Genomic DNA, 12,358 nt, shown 5'->3' on the forward strand with positions numbered 1-12,358 from the left:
TCTCGGGAAGATTCAGCGTGACACAGAGTGTCACAAGGCTGGGCCTTTGAAATGCATCTATTACAGAAACAGGAAGAAAGAGTGAGAGAAGGTTGTGGCGAAAGAGTACAGCAGGGTTCGCCACCACCCACTGCCGGAGCCTCATGGGGCTTCAGGTATTTTCGCTCACAACACCCGGTCTGGGAATCGAAACCGCGATCCTACGACCACGAGTACACTGCCCTAACCACTGGGAAATTGTGCCTTCACGTGTAAAATATAGAACAATTAAGTGACAAAATTTAAATACTGTTTGTTTACAATTCTTTCATCTGTTTCAATTATAACCAATCTTTTCTTATGCTACAAGTATGTGGTGAACTGTCAATATATTTCAATTCACTGATTTCAATATCCTTCACATTTCACGTTGAAAGCAACTAACCTGTACTTAGAAAAATAATATGGCGACCCGTGTTGAAATTTCGCCAATAAGCTACTCCATACGATTCCGAAGTGCACGGTCCTAGCTAATCATATTAATACAAGATAAATACCGGAACAGAACAAATCCGGTAAATAAAGCCTGAAGGGAAGTAGGAATAATTTGATTGCATAATTAGTTGCGTTCCACCTTGAGAATTCTGTTTGTTATTATAAAAAAGTATCCATCTCCGTCATCTTCTATAACCCTCTAGTAGCTTCAACATCAACAAAAATACCATCCCCAGCAGCAATATACGTAGGTACATCGGATGTTCCGGAAACAGCTTCAAGGTGTTTCCCAGTGGTTGGATAGCAAGCTTCTTACCACACAGCGACGCCTGCGCCTTCGTATACACATAGTGGTGCGAAACTAGGTAAACAGTTATGAAAAGAATATAAAGGAAATAGTCTTGATACCTTCTGAGAGTGTCCCTAAGGACCCAACAATAATTGGCACTATGTTCACCTTCTTCATTTTCCATAGCCGGGCTATTTCGTACTTAAGAGTGTTCTATTTTTCTATGTTTTCATCTTCGTTCTTGACTATTTGTGGGTCAAAGGGGCAGGCAACATCAACTTTATTTACATTATTTACATTCGACGGATATTTGTCCTCATCTTGTTTGTTGTTAACACAACGTTTCGGCTGATATACCCCCCCAGCCTTCATGAGGTGTCTTGGAGAAATTTCGAACCTGGGTTCTCATTCCTAAGATATTTTTCGATGTTGTTGTTGCTGTTGTTGTTATTATTATTATTATCATTATTATTATTATTACTATTATTATTATTATTATTATTATTACTATTATTATTATTATTATTATTATTATTATTATTATTATTATTATTATTATTGAGTGAGAAAGCAGTGCATGCCATCAAAGTGAGACTGGAGTAAAATATACAAAGCCCAGTATACCCATCATCACTACCCGTCTGATAAGGGTGCACTAGGCACATGCATCACAACCATATGTGCGTGACATGGTGATCTCATATCAAGATAAACAGCACATGAGCTTGCAGGTAGGGCCCAGTTAGAATTTTCTTCTGGTCCAGTAGCCCATTTCGTTCAAAAGGTCCCTGAATAAGGGTTGTTTAAGGATGTTGAACGAAGCACCCATGTTTCCAGAGGGGAATTATCCAAACCACCAACAATCCCTCTCAACACACAGCTATGTTGCTCCCCCACTACTTCTGCTCGTGATCAGAGATGCAAATATCGTCAGCCACTAAGGGACATGCTCAACTGGTTAAAGTCAAACAACTGACGAGCAAATATGTGGTATTGAGCAGAATATTTGCTGTAGCCCATCTTTTATACCAAGACAAAACAATGTACAGGATAACACTTCCAATGAGTTAAGATCAGAAGCCACGAGATCCACTGTCTGGTACTGCATCAGGGCGTTTTATTATTATTATTATTATTATTATTATTGTTGTTGTTGTTGTCGCTGTTGATGCTGTTATTATCATCACCATTATTATTATTATCATTATTATTATTATTATTATTATTATTATTATTATTATTATTATTATTATTATTAGTTTTGTTTTCCATTGTTCTCGTATATAAACTAGCAAGTAACACCTATACAAAAGCCTGAATACCGGAGTTTCTTCTACATTACGCCGTTTTCCACTTCCAACCAAATACTTTTGGTTTTCCTAAACCACACCCGTGGGTAGGAGAAACCTTCGTAGTAGAGCCTATCTGTTTATTAAACGGGTGTCAATATACCGCTCACACGTATTTGTTTTATTAAAAGAGAACTGGGAAAAGAGAGAAATGATCAGCTTGAATTTCAAATATCAATTGGAAGGATGAAAAAGATATGATTTAAATCGGATATTATGAGGACATCATTTCCTAGTTTATATCAAATCTTCCTTAGAAAACAACCACTATATAATTTTGCTTATTTGATATTTTTTGAATATATGTATTTTTATACAGGGTGTGTAGGATGTATGGTGGAGGGCAAATGCCGCGCACCCAAAGAGTCATGGATGGAAAAGAAGGGAAATACGTGTGCCACGAAACGCTGTCAACCTAAGGTTAACAAAACATGGAGAGTGTATACACAAAAAGTGTGTAAGTTGACTAAGATAACTTTTTGCTTCCTCTCTTCACTACATGTTTTAAAACAGCATGACACCAAGAAACGTTTGTATTTGCATTCTTTTAAATGTGATAGGCCTTGTTTGGTAAGAGTTCATTACTGATCATCAACCAGGGTTAACTGTGAGGCTCCAACACACAGACGGTTATATCAACCCCAGATTCTCGGTTTATTCAATTTGATTGACGAAAGGCAATGTCCAACACAGAAGGGTTTGAGCTTAGTACGTAAAGAAAGTTAGCTAAATATGACAAAGCATTTTGGTAGGCGCACTAACGACTCTGGTGAGTTGGTAGACTATAAGGCGGCGAGCTGGCAGAATCGTTAGCACGCCGGGCGAAATGCGTAGCCGTATTTCGTCTGCCGTTACGTTCTGGGTTTAAATTCCGCCGAAGTCGACTTTGCCTTTCATCCTTTCGGGGTCGATAAATTAAGTACCAGTTACGCACTGGGGTCGATATAATCGACTTAACCCGTTCGTCTGTCCTTGTTTGTCCCCTCTGTGTTTAGCCCCTTGTGGGTAGTAAAGAAATATATTTAGCAGGCCGAAGAAAATGTTTGGGTGCATTTCGTCCGGATTCTAAATTTAAATCTCGCTAAATTCAATTTTATTTTTCATCCCTTAGTCGTCGAAATTTAAGGTGCCAGTCAAATATCGAAGTCGATGAAATATACTAGTTCCCTCTCCTCAAAAATTGCTGACATAAAAACCTTTGGCGGATAGATCTCCCGTTCACAGAGAAATTGGTTAAACGCCATGGAAGCTGGGTAACCAGTGTTATGAATCCTAGGGTTAAAAACGAATAGATAAGTTATTCCCATACGAGTTTCATCCCTAATGTAGCAATCATATCAGTATGAATATCGTCGGCGGCTAAAACATTTTTTGCTGCAACTCAATAACATCACGATGCTAAATTTAATCCATTTTCAGAATTGGCAACTAATTACTTTTCAAGTCTTTTTTGAACGATCAGATGTCAGTTTATTTGCAAAGAAGACCCAAAAAACAATGGAGTTAGTAATACAGAGTTAAAAGTTAAGCATGATATATTTTACAGCCCCAGTATTATTCTAAAACTTCTCGGCCCATCATTGTATTGTTTATTTTTATTTATTTTTTATTTATTTTATTTTATCCAGTTTCAGCTCACAAGCTGTGGCCATGCTGGGGCACCGCCATTTGGTGCTGCTACATGATTTTACTTCACGAATGCTTTTTAGCAATTGCCATTTGGTGCATGAGAGAGTTCGATGCAGCTGCCCTCATCTGCACCTCCTGCCGTGAAGTAGGTTCATCTGGGACACCTGAAAAGAAGAGATCCAGTTTTATTTTAAAGACATCTGCATCCACCCCATGCAGGTCTCATAGGTTCTTCGGGAGGATATTGAAGAGCTGTGGGCTTCGGAAGCCCTGGCTATCACAGTATCTTGTCCTACATCTTGATGGCAAATTTGGAGTCATTGGCACTATGCAGTGGCGCCCAGTTCTGGCATTTGTGTAACTCTCGATGCCAAAGTTTGGGACAAGTCCTTCTAGGATCTTCCAGATGTATATTATGGCATATCTTTCTCGCCTACGCTCTAAGGATTAGAGTCTCAATCTCTTGAGTCTTTCCCAATAGCTTATATGCTGTTCAGAGGCTATCTTCGTGTAGCTTCGTTGGATCGCCTCAAGTTCTGTGATTAACTTGACACTGGATGGTGACCATAGCTGAGAGCAATAGTCAAAGTGGCTTAGGACAGGTGTCCTCCAGAGGACCATCATGGTTTCCTGGTCTATTGTTCTAAAGGTTCTAAGAATCCATCCGATCAGCCGCCTACATTTCATTGCCAATTTAGCAACATGCACATGAAAGGTTGCATCATCACTCATGTAAATACCCAGGTCTCGCACTGATTGTGCCTCTGGGATTGCAATCCCTCCAGGTCCAGTGTATTTATTGGGTATTGCATTTAGTTTTGCATGCTGATAGCATAAAGCTTGAAACTTTCAGCATTGAACTGCATGCTATTCTTTTCAGCCCACCTGTATATTTTGTCCAGCTCACATTGCAGGTGCTTAGTGTCTTCAGGGTTCTGTATTGCCTGTGAAACTTTTGTATCATCTGCATAACTGGTGATTGTGGCTATCTGCGTGGCTGAGAGCATGTCTGAGAGGGCCATTATGAACAGTAGTAGTCCCAAAACAGTGCCTTGCGGAACACCGCTCACTATTTGCGTGTTAATGGAAGTGGCATCATTGGCTACTACCACCTGACTTCTATCCTTCAGAAAGTCATGAAGCCATTCTCCCAATTTTCCAACTATGCCAAGATCACGCAGTTTGTGACATATCATTCCATGATTGACTTTATCAAAGGCCTTTGCAAAGTCGAGATATATGACTTCCACATTTGAGTGGTTGAGCAGTCGTTTCAGCACCCAGTCATAGTGTTGTAAGAGCTGAGTTAAGCAGCTTCTTCCTGGTCGGAAACCATGTTGGGTGTCAGGCAGCAAGTCATTTTCTTCAAGGAAGGTGATTAGTTTCCTTCTGACTATTCGTTCCATGACCTTGCTGATGTGTGAGGTCAGAGAGATAGGTCTGTAGTTCTTGGCCTCCGCTCTGCTACCTCCTTTACGAATAGGGCATATTTTACCTTCCTTCAGTTTTCTTGGAAGTTTGCCAGTTGCAAGGAAGCTCTGAAAGAGGAACTGCAGTGGTCTTGCTAGGACTCTCTTACATACTTTTTGAAGGATTGCTGGGAATCCATCGGGGCCAGTAGCTGAGTTTGTTTTCATTTCATCAATAGCCTTTATTACATCGTCTTCCTTTATATTGATGTAATCAATCATCGCTGCCTCTGCTTTTATATCTGCAGTGGTAAAGAAGTCAGTTGGATTGCTGACTTGAAAATGCCCTAGGGATGGAGGGAAAATACTCTTGAATTGCTCATATGGTATTTCACTTACCCTCATTGGATTTCCTGTGAGTGTGCCATCCTTTTCAAGGAGTGGCCCTATCCTACAGTGCACCGTAGCTGTTACTTTGGCATACCTGTAGAAAGCTCTGGGGTTAGATTTTATGTTGTCTATAGCCCAGGCTTCTTTGTCTGGTCTTTCTTTTTCATGGGAGAGTTGCAGACATTTTTCAATTTCCAATAGTTTTATTTTCAGGCGGGACTTTTCACTGTTTTCAATTTGTTTGTTTAGGCGATTTGAAACTTTTGTACGCTGTCTCATTAGAATTTTCCTCTCTCTGGGGATTTTGCTTTTGTGTACAGTAGCCTTTCTCTCTGGGACACATTTGTAGCATAAAGCTTGCATTACAGACATGAATTGTTGAAGTTTCATGTCGATGTCTGGCGAGGAGAAACATTCAGGCCAGTTTTGTTTGAGGATCTCTTTCTCAATTTGTTTCCAGTTTGCCTTATGGAAGTTCAAGCTGGAAAGATTCTGAGAGTTTCTTGTAGGCTGCATGTCCATGCTTTCCTTTGGCCCGTACATGGTCAGCTCTACCATGTTGTGATCCGAGAGTAGTGTCGGTGTAACTTTCACATTATGGATAAGATCCATATTATTTGTGAAGCAGAGATCCAGTATGTTACCTGCCCTGGTTGGTTGGAGTATTACTTGCTCCATGTACAGAGTGTTGATGAGGTTCAGGAGGGACCTCGCCTGTCCTCGTTCACATCGTGTCATTCCTGGGAGAGAAAGGCCCTCGGACCATCTGACATTGGGTAGTTTGAAGTCTCCCATAAGAAATACACTTATGTGTTGTTCTTATGTGACTAGAACTTCTATTTTTATAAGGCAGTCTTCAAACTTGCCTATATGGCTGGGGGCATCTGGAGGGCGATATGTAGCACACACAACTACACCAAGTTGCCTTATATATACAATTAGTGTGTCACACACCGAATTTGAGTATGATAAAAGGACCTGGGGTATATGTACATATCTCGAGCTTTAAAGTTTGTTTTCACATAACTGAAATTAATTGCATAATATGAAAATTTAGATTAGTGATTTAAAAAATTAATGGCTTGATTATATCTCAGAAGTGTCACCTCCGTATACACACACACACACACACACACACACACACACACACACACACACACACATATATATATATATATATATTGTGTTTTCTTATCAACAAAAGCGTGTCTGAAAGAAGATGGCACGTGTGTTGGAAAAGGTACAACCTGGACGACCATGAAAGGCGGAAAATGCTGGCATTATGAGTGCATAATTTCACCACTTAACCAAGTCCAAATTTCATCAAAACAAGTTGGAAAGTGTTAAGAAAGGTAAGTATATATTTTAAGCTATTTAATTTAGCTTATGTGCATTTTCTCCATATCGCTGTTGTGTTATCCTTGTAACAGCCGTCTTCTTCCCTTCTACCTCTAATTCCAGTTAGCTTTCATTCAAATGTGAAAAGACAGTTGTAATCTTTTCCAGTTAAATGTTTCAAGTGACAAACCATAGAAATCCATTCTTTGTTTTAAGTTTTAATGTATCTGTTTCTTTTTCAGGGCAGTCTATGACGGACTGCTCTCTATTTCTTAAGTAGCGCAGAAATACAATTGAAAGTCTTTTATCTATAACATGTTTCATAGTTTACATGATTGCGGCCATCTTGAATAGTTTAGTTGAACAAATAGACGCCAGTACTGTACTTATAAATTTTAAGTGTAGTTCTTAGTCTACCGGTGTGAGTGTGTCAGACCACTAAGACCTAAATAAATTGACATCGATCGACAAGTGTCGGAAGTGAGAAATACAGACACCAGGAGTGGCTGTGTGGTAAGTAGCTTGTTTACCAACCACATGGTTCCGGGTTCAGTCGCACTGCGTGGCACCTTGGGCAAGTGTCTTCTACTATAGCCTCGGGTCGACCAAAGCCTTGTGAGTGGATTTGGTAGACGGAAACTGAAAGAAGCCCGCCGTATATATGTATATATATATATATGTGTGTGTATGTATGTGTGTCTGTGTTTGTCCCCCTAGCATTGCTTGACAACCGATGCTAGTGTGTTTACGTCGCCGTCACTTAGCGGTTCGGCAAAAGAAACAGATAGAATAAGTACTGGGCTTACAAAGAATAAGTCCTGGGGTCGATTTGCTCGACTAAAGGCGGTGCTCCAGCATGGCCGCCGTCAAGTGACTGAAACAAGTAAAAGATTAAAAAGAGTATATACATACTAGCAAACGCACCCGTCCTTCAGACGGTTTAAGTTGCTTTCGTAGTATTTTCTTCTCCAAATAATTGAACTACCGAGAAGGCTTATGTGTAGCACGGTAATCTGTTTCCGATTAACCTAGGAACGGAAAATCAAATTGAAGGCTGGTTATTGTGGAGGTAGTTGCACTTTTAATGATCACAGAACATAGAAGTTTGCAAGCCATGTAAAGTAGAGCTACTGAAGTGTTTTGGGAGTAGATTACAGATAATGACTACAAAATATAGTTGTTTTACATGAAATCAAAATTTCTTGCCAGAAACAGCCACATAAATGGTGTAAGGAAATTGAAGGAAAATGTTGAAACTTCCCCTCTGCGAGTTTATTTTTTTCAACAGCAATGGGGGCTATTTTTTTCGGAGGGAAAATCTAACAAAAGCCCCTATATTCTATCTTCCCACATAGCATGCACATAAACTAACAACGAATGCTGCATAAAGTTAATTGGTATGGAGCTTCCTGAAAGATACGTATAGCTTTCGCTGGTGGAAGCAAAACTTTTATTTAAAGGTTGATTCTTTGGAACGAACCATATGTGAGTGTTTAAAAAAAGTTTGGTATTGGATATTCCTCACGTATAGTTTTCCTAGTCAACTGAATCACCGTCGTAAGTGGACAGCAGAAATAAATAGACAAAATCCCTTCACTTTTATAAAAAGATTGGTCACCGGCAGCTTGCATGAGCTTGCTAGCGCTTTGGCTTAATAAGTTTATGCAGCCGTGAAAAAAATCGATAATGCTTTTGCAGCAAAGTTGCTGCTCACACCGATGACGTCATTTGAAGCGTTACGTGCTAGGAAACATTCAACATTCTTGTTTAATTTTCAAGCTTTTTCGACCTTAAAAGCAAAATTTCGCGTCGACTAAAAATGTGCATTATAGCCCTTCTCAAGTGCTACATACAGATGTAATTTTATTTCCTGAAAAGGCTTACAATGTGATCAGAAAAAATTTAAAAGTAAACGAGGGCAAAAAGCATTCGTATTTCACAATGAAAAATGTATGCTTAGTAGCCGGAATTTTGCGACAAAATGCATGATTATAAAGCACAACAGCCTAAAGTGCATGCTGTTGGGCGTTAGATGCCAATCGCGCCAATCTGGAGGGGCTTAGAGCCCCCTTGAATCGATAAAAAATCACTCTTCTCATCATAGCAACCGCATCTTTCCAGATGGCAAGTTTTAAGCTACTCAACTCTCTGCCTCATTACGCCTTCTATGCCTGTTTCAATTTTCAGCTCGATCCGACCAAACTGGTATGCCCACCAAACTCTGACGTAGTAAAATGGGCACACAATTTTGACCCAAAGCCTCTGTTTTATATATATATATTCAGATGAATATGCTAATTAAGTTGAGGCACCAGAATTGTGTACGGTACTATCCATACAATTACAAAATAAGGTGATTAAAATCAAAATAAGCAACAAGGTTAACCAGAGGCAATGCTGTTCGATCGTTTCGTGCAACTCTATTTAATTGGACAATGCAATCATTATATCAATTTAAAATGTAGAGCAATCTTCAGCTGCACAAAGACATAGAACTTAATTAAATTAGAACAGATGGATACATTAGTATAATTATACCTAAAAATCTCTAAAAAGTTAAGGAGATAGACAAAGGGCATGTTGTAATTACAACAGCATAGCCGTAACTAAACATTTTCAAGAAGACACTGCCTGTCACTGATTTTTTATGGGGTAATTCTTAATTTATAAACTAGTTTATCAAATCCCTTGTATATTTAAGGCTGAGAGAAACAAAGGGCAGTATCCGATTAGGGTAGTGTTAAGGGAGTAAACAGACATTCTAGATGGTATAGTCATTAAACTCAAGATTTATTAGAAGCAATGTCATGAGGTTCAGTAAGGGAAAACTTAAAATAAGATGTTAGCTGATAATTAAGGAATGCCCTCTTGCAGACTATTGATAATGAAACAGAGGATAAACTTCTGGAAAGCTTTACAGATTTATAGAGTTCCACTGATGGACTTGATCTGTAGTCTTCGAATTAGCTTTCTACTTTCTGGTTTTGAGAAGCCTGATTCTTCAAGATTGGTAAATAAGTGGTGCGTTACATATCCCAGGGCCCTAATACTTATAGGTATAAACCTGAACTTGTAATCTGGTTAGAGTAACTGCAGATATCTCAATAGTTCAGCATAGGTGTTCTCTTTTTCACTGTTTTCATGGTGTTCTCTTGTTCTCTTTCGTGCTTACATTTTATTGAGGTCTTCACTGGTACATTCCCCCAGTATTCCTTTCTATTATGAGTGGCAATGGCTTCTACCGTATTGCGGGTTCTTGTTTGTTTATCCTCTAGATTATCCTCCCGACAGATTTCATTACAGAGTGTCCTAGCTACATCACCATGTCTCAACGGTAGATAATACCCTGATGACATTTTCGGGCAACTGCTTTTGATGTGGGTGATACCTTCAATGTGAACCTCACAAAGTCTGCATCGGTTGTCACATTTTATGGTTTTTCCTGCATCGGTATCCATTTTGTGCATCAGGTACTTGGTTGATATTTCCTGTTCCTGGATTGCTATCTCATATCCTTCAAAGTGGGAGGTAGTAATCCGGGTACTGGTCAATGATAAACTGCTTTGATGATCGATATTACTATTATCACGAAACCGTCTAACAGCATATCCATGCATAGTCTTCCGCTCATATAGTCTCATCCTTTCATTTCATGATACGTTGCGGTAGAGTCATGCAACGTCTTTGAGCTTGTATTTTACGTTACCAGACAAAGAGTGTTGCTCAAGGAGCTGCCTTCCAAGTCTTATGGTGTTATCAGCCTCATTTACGGAAACTTGGTCAAGGGAAGCACTTCGAAACTTGGGGATTAAAAATGTTGCCGAAGGGATATGATGCGACATTCAAAGGCATTTTAGATCGATGTTAAGCCTCTGCCGCATTGTTTTCGTTTTAGGTAGGGGCGGTCTACGTTACTGTTTACGTGGAAATTATGCGAGCTTGTTATTATTTTCTAGGTTTTCACATCAATGGCTCGGATCTTATCAAGCAGCCCAAATGTTGGTATGTGTACTGGCACTGCAAACATATTGTGGGTCGCTGTTTTATTGAAAGCAGAGAGTTCTGAACTCCAAACTTTCTTTATTCCGCTGTAATATTCTTTAATGATACGTGTTTTGTTACAGGTGCCATGGTAAATTAGATTTCCATCTATCCCTAGACACCTGTAACATTCCTTGTCAGATACAAGGTAAACAGTTAAATCATTATCGGAGATGTTACTGGTCTGGTTTATAGTTTTCCCCCTTTTCACAATCATATATCAGCATTTATCCTCACCAAACTCCAACCCTACATCATTTGAGAATGCTGTAATTAGCTCAAGTCTCTTTTACATCTCATGCATATTCTTTGCATTGAGTTTTTAGTCATCCACCAAGAGACAGTGTGTAATTTTTTTGTATTTCTGTTTCCTTGTGAATCAGTGAAACACCCTTTCTTAACATGAATGACAATGGGTTTACAGGAAGTATAAAAAACATTACAGAGAATCTGTCCACTTGGAATACGCCTTTCCGATACTGTATTATATCGGTGATAATACAATCACTCTTTCTCTTTAATTTCAAGATGGTAGTCCACGATGAAGTCAGGTTAGCTATGGCTTTGATTATTCTCACTGGAACTTTAACAAGTTGAAGGTCTTCTAGCGTCCATGAATGGGAAACAGAGTCAAATCATTATGTATGTATGTATGTATGTATGTATGTATGTAACTTTGTATGTATGTATGCATGTATGAATGTATGTGTGTATATTTATGCCTATTTTGTTAATGCCTTGTATAAATGTTTGTATATTTAATTACATACGTATAAAGTAGTCAAAGTGAGAATGTTATAGTATTTGTCTATATTTTAATATATATATATATATATACTTCGTGCTGTCATCGAAATTACACTGCACTTGAGATCTCAACAACTGGCAATTAAATTCATCGACGTTATCATAACTATATCGTTTAATGGCTGTAAATTTGTAAAGATTTAAATGCTGTTATAGTAAGAAAGATAATTAACAACGCTAGCCAATTTTATTTGGTAATATTTGTTTTCGCTCTATATAAATAATTATTTTATATAACTTATATTTTTATAGAAAGTGAGACTCACCAGTCTAGAACCGAAAACGAAATCGAAACCGATGCCAGAATCAATTTGCAACAAACCGATGACGAAGGAGATAATCCTTATACCGGGCCAAGCTTTAACCTTTCTCTCTTATAATTCTCACAGAAACACGTGTAATAAATAATACAATAAACTCATTTCACAGCCAACTGTGCTATTTCTTTTTCTTGGATTTTTCCTATGGATACACTGTGATCTTTAAGATTGTTAGAAACCATTAGGAGGAAAATCTGATTCAGTCCTTATTAAGGGAAATCGTTAATACGGTTGTCATAGACTGCCGGTCACTGATTTTTTTTTGTTTTTATGGGGTCAATTTTAATATATAGACTAATTTACCAAATCACT

At 38.6% G+C, this 12,358-nt stretch overlaps 1 long non-coding RNA gene across 1 annotated transcript; it reads left to right on the forward strand.

Annotated features, from left to right (window-relative positions):
* Positions 1–2,438: 2,438 nt before the first annotated feature.
* LOC118763757 lies at positions 2,439–12,060 on the forward strand. Its single transcript, XR_004999509.1, has 3 exons — positions 2,439–2,569; positions 6,745–6,892; positions 11,979–12,060. It is a non-coding gene; the product is annotated as an uncharacterized LOC118763757 (long non-coding RNA).
* Positions 12,061–12,358: the final 298 nt, after the last annotated feature.

The sequence above is a fragment of the Octopus sinensis genome, linkage group LG6, assembly GCF_006345805.1.
Source record: "Octopus sinensis linkage group LG6, ASM634580v1, whole genome shotgun sequence".
In the NCBI taxonomy this organism is placed as follows: domain Eukaryota; kingdom Metazoa; phylum Mollusca; class Cephalopoda; order Octopoda; family Octopodidae; genus Octopus; species Octopus sinensis.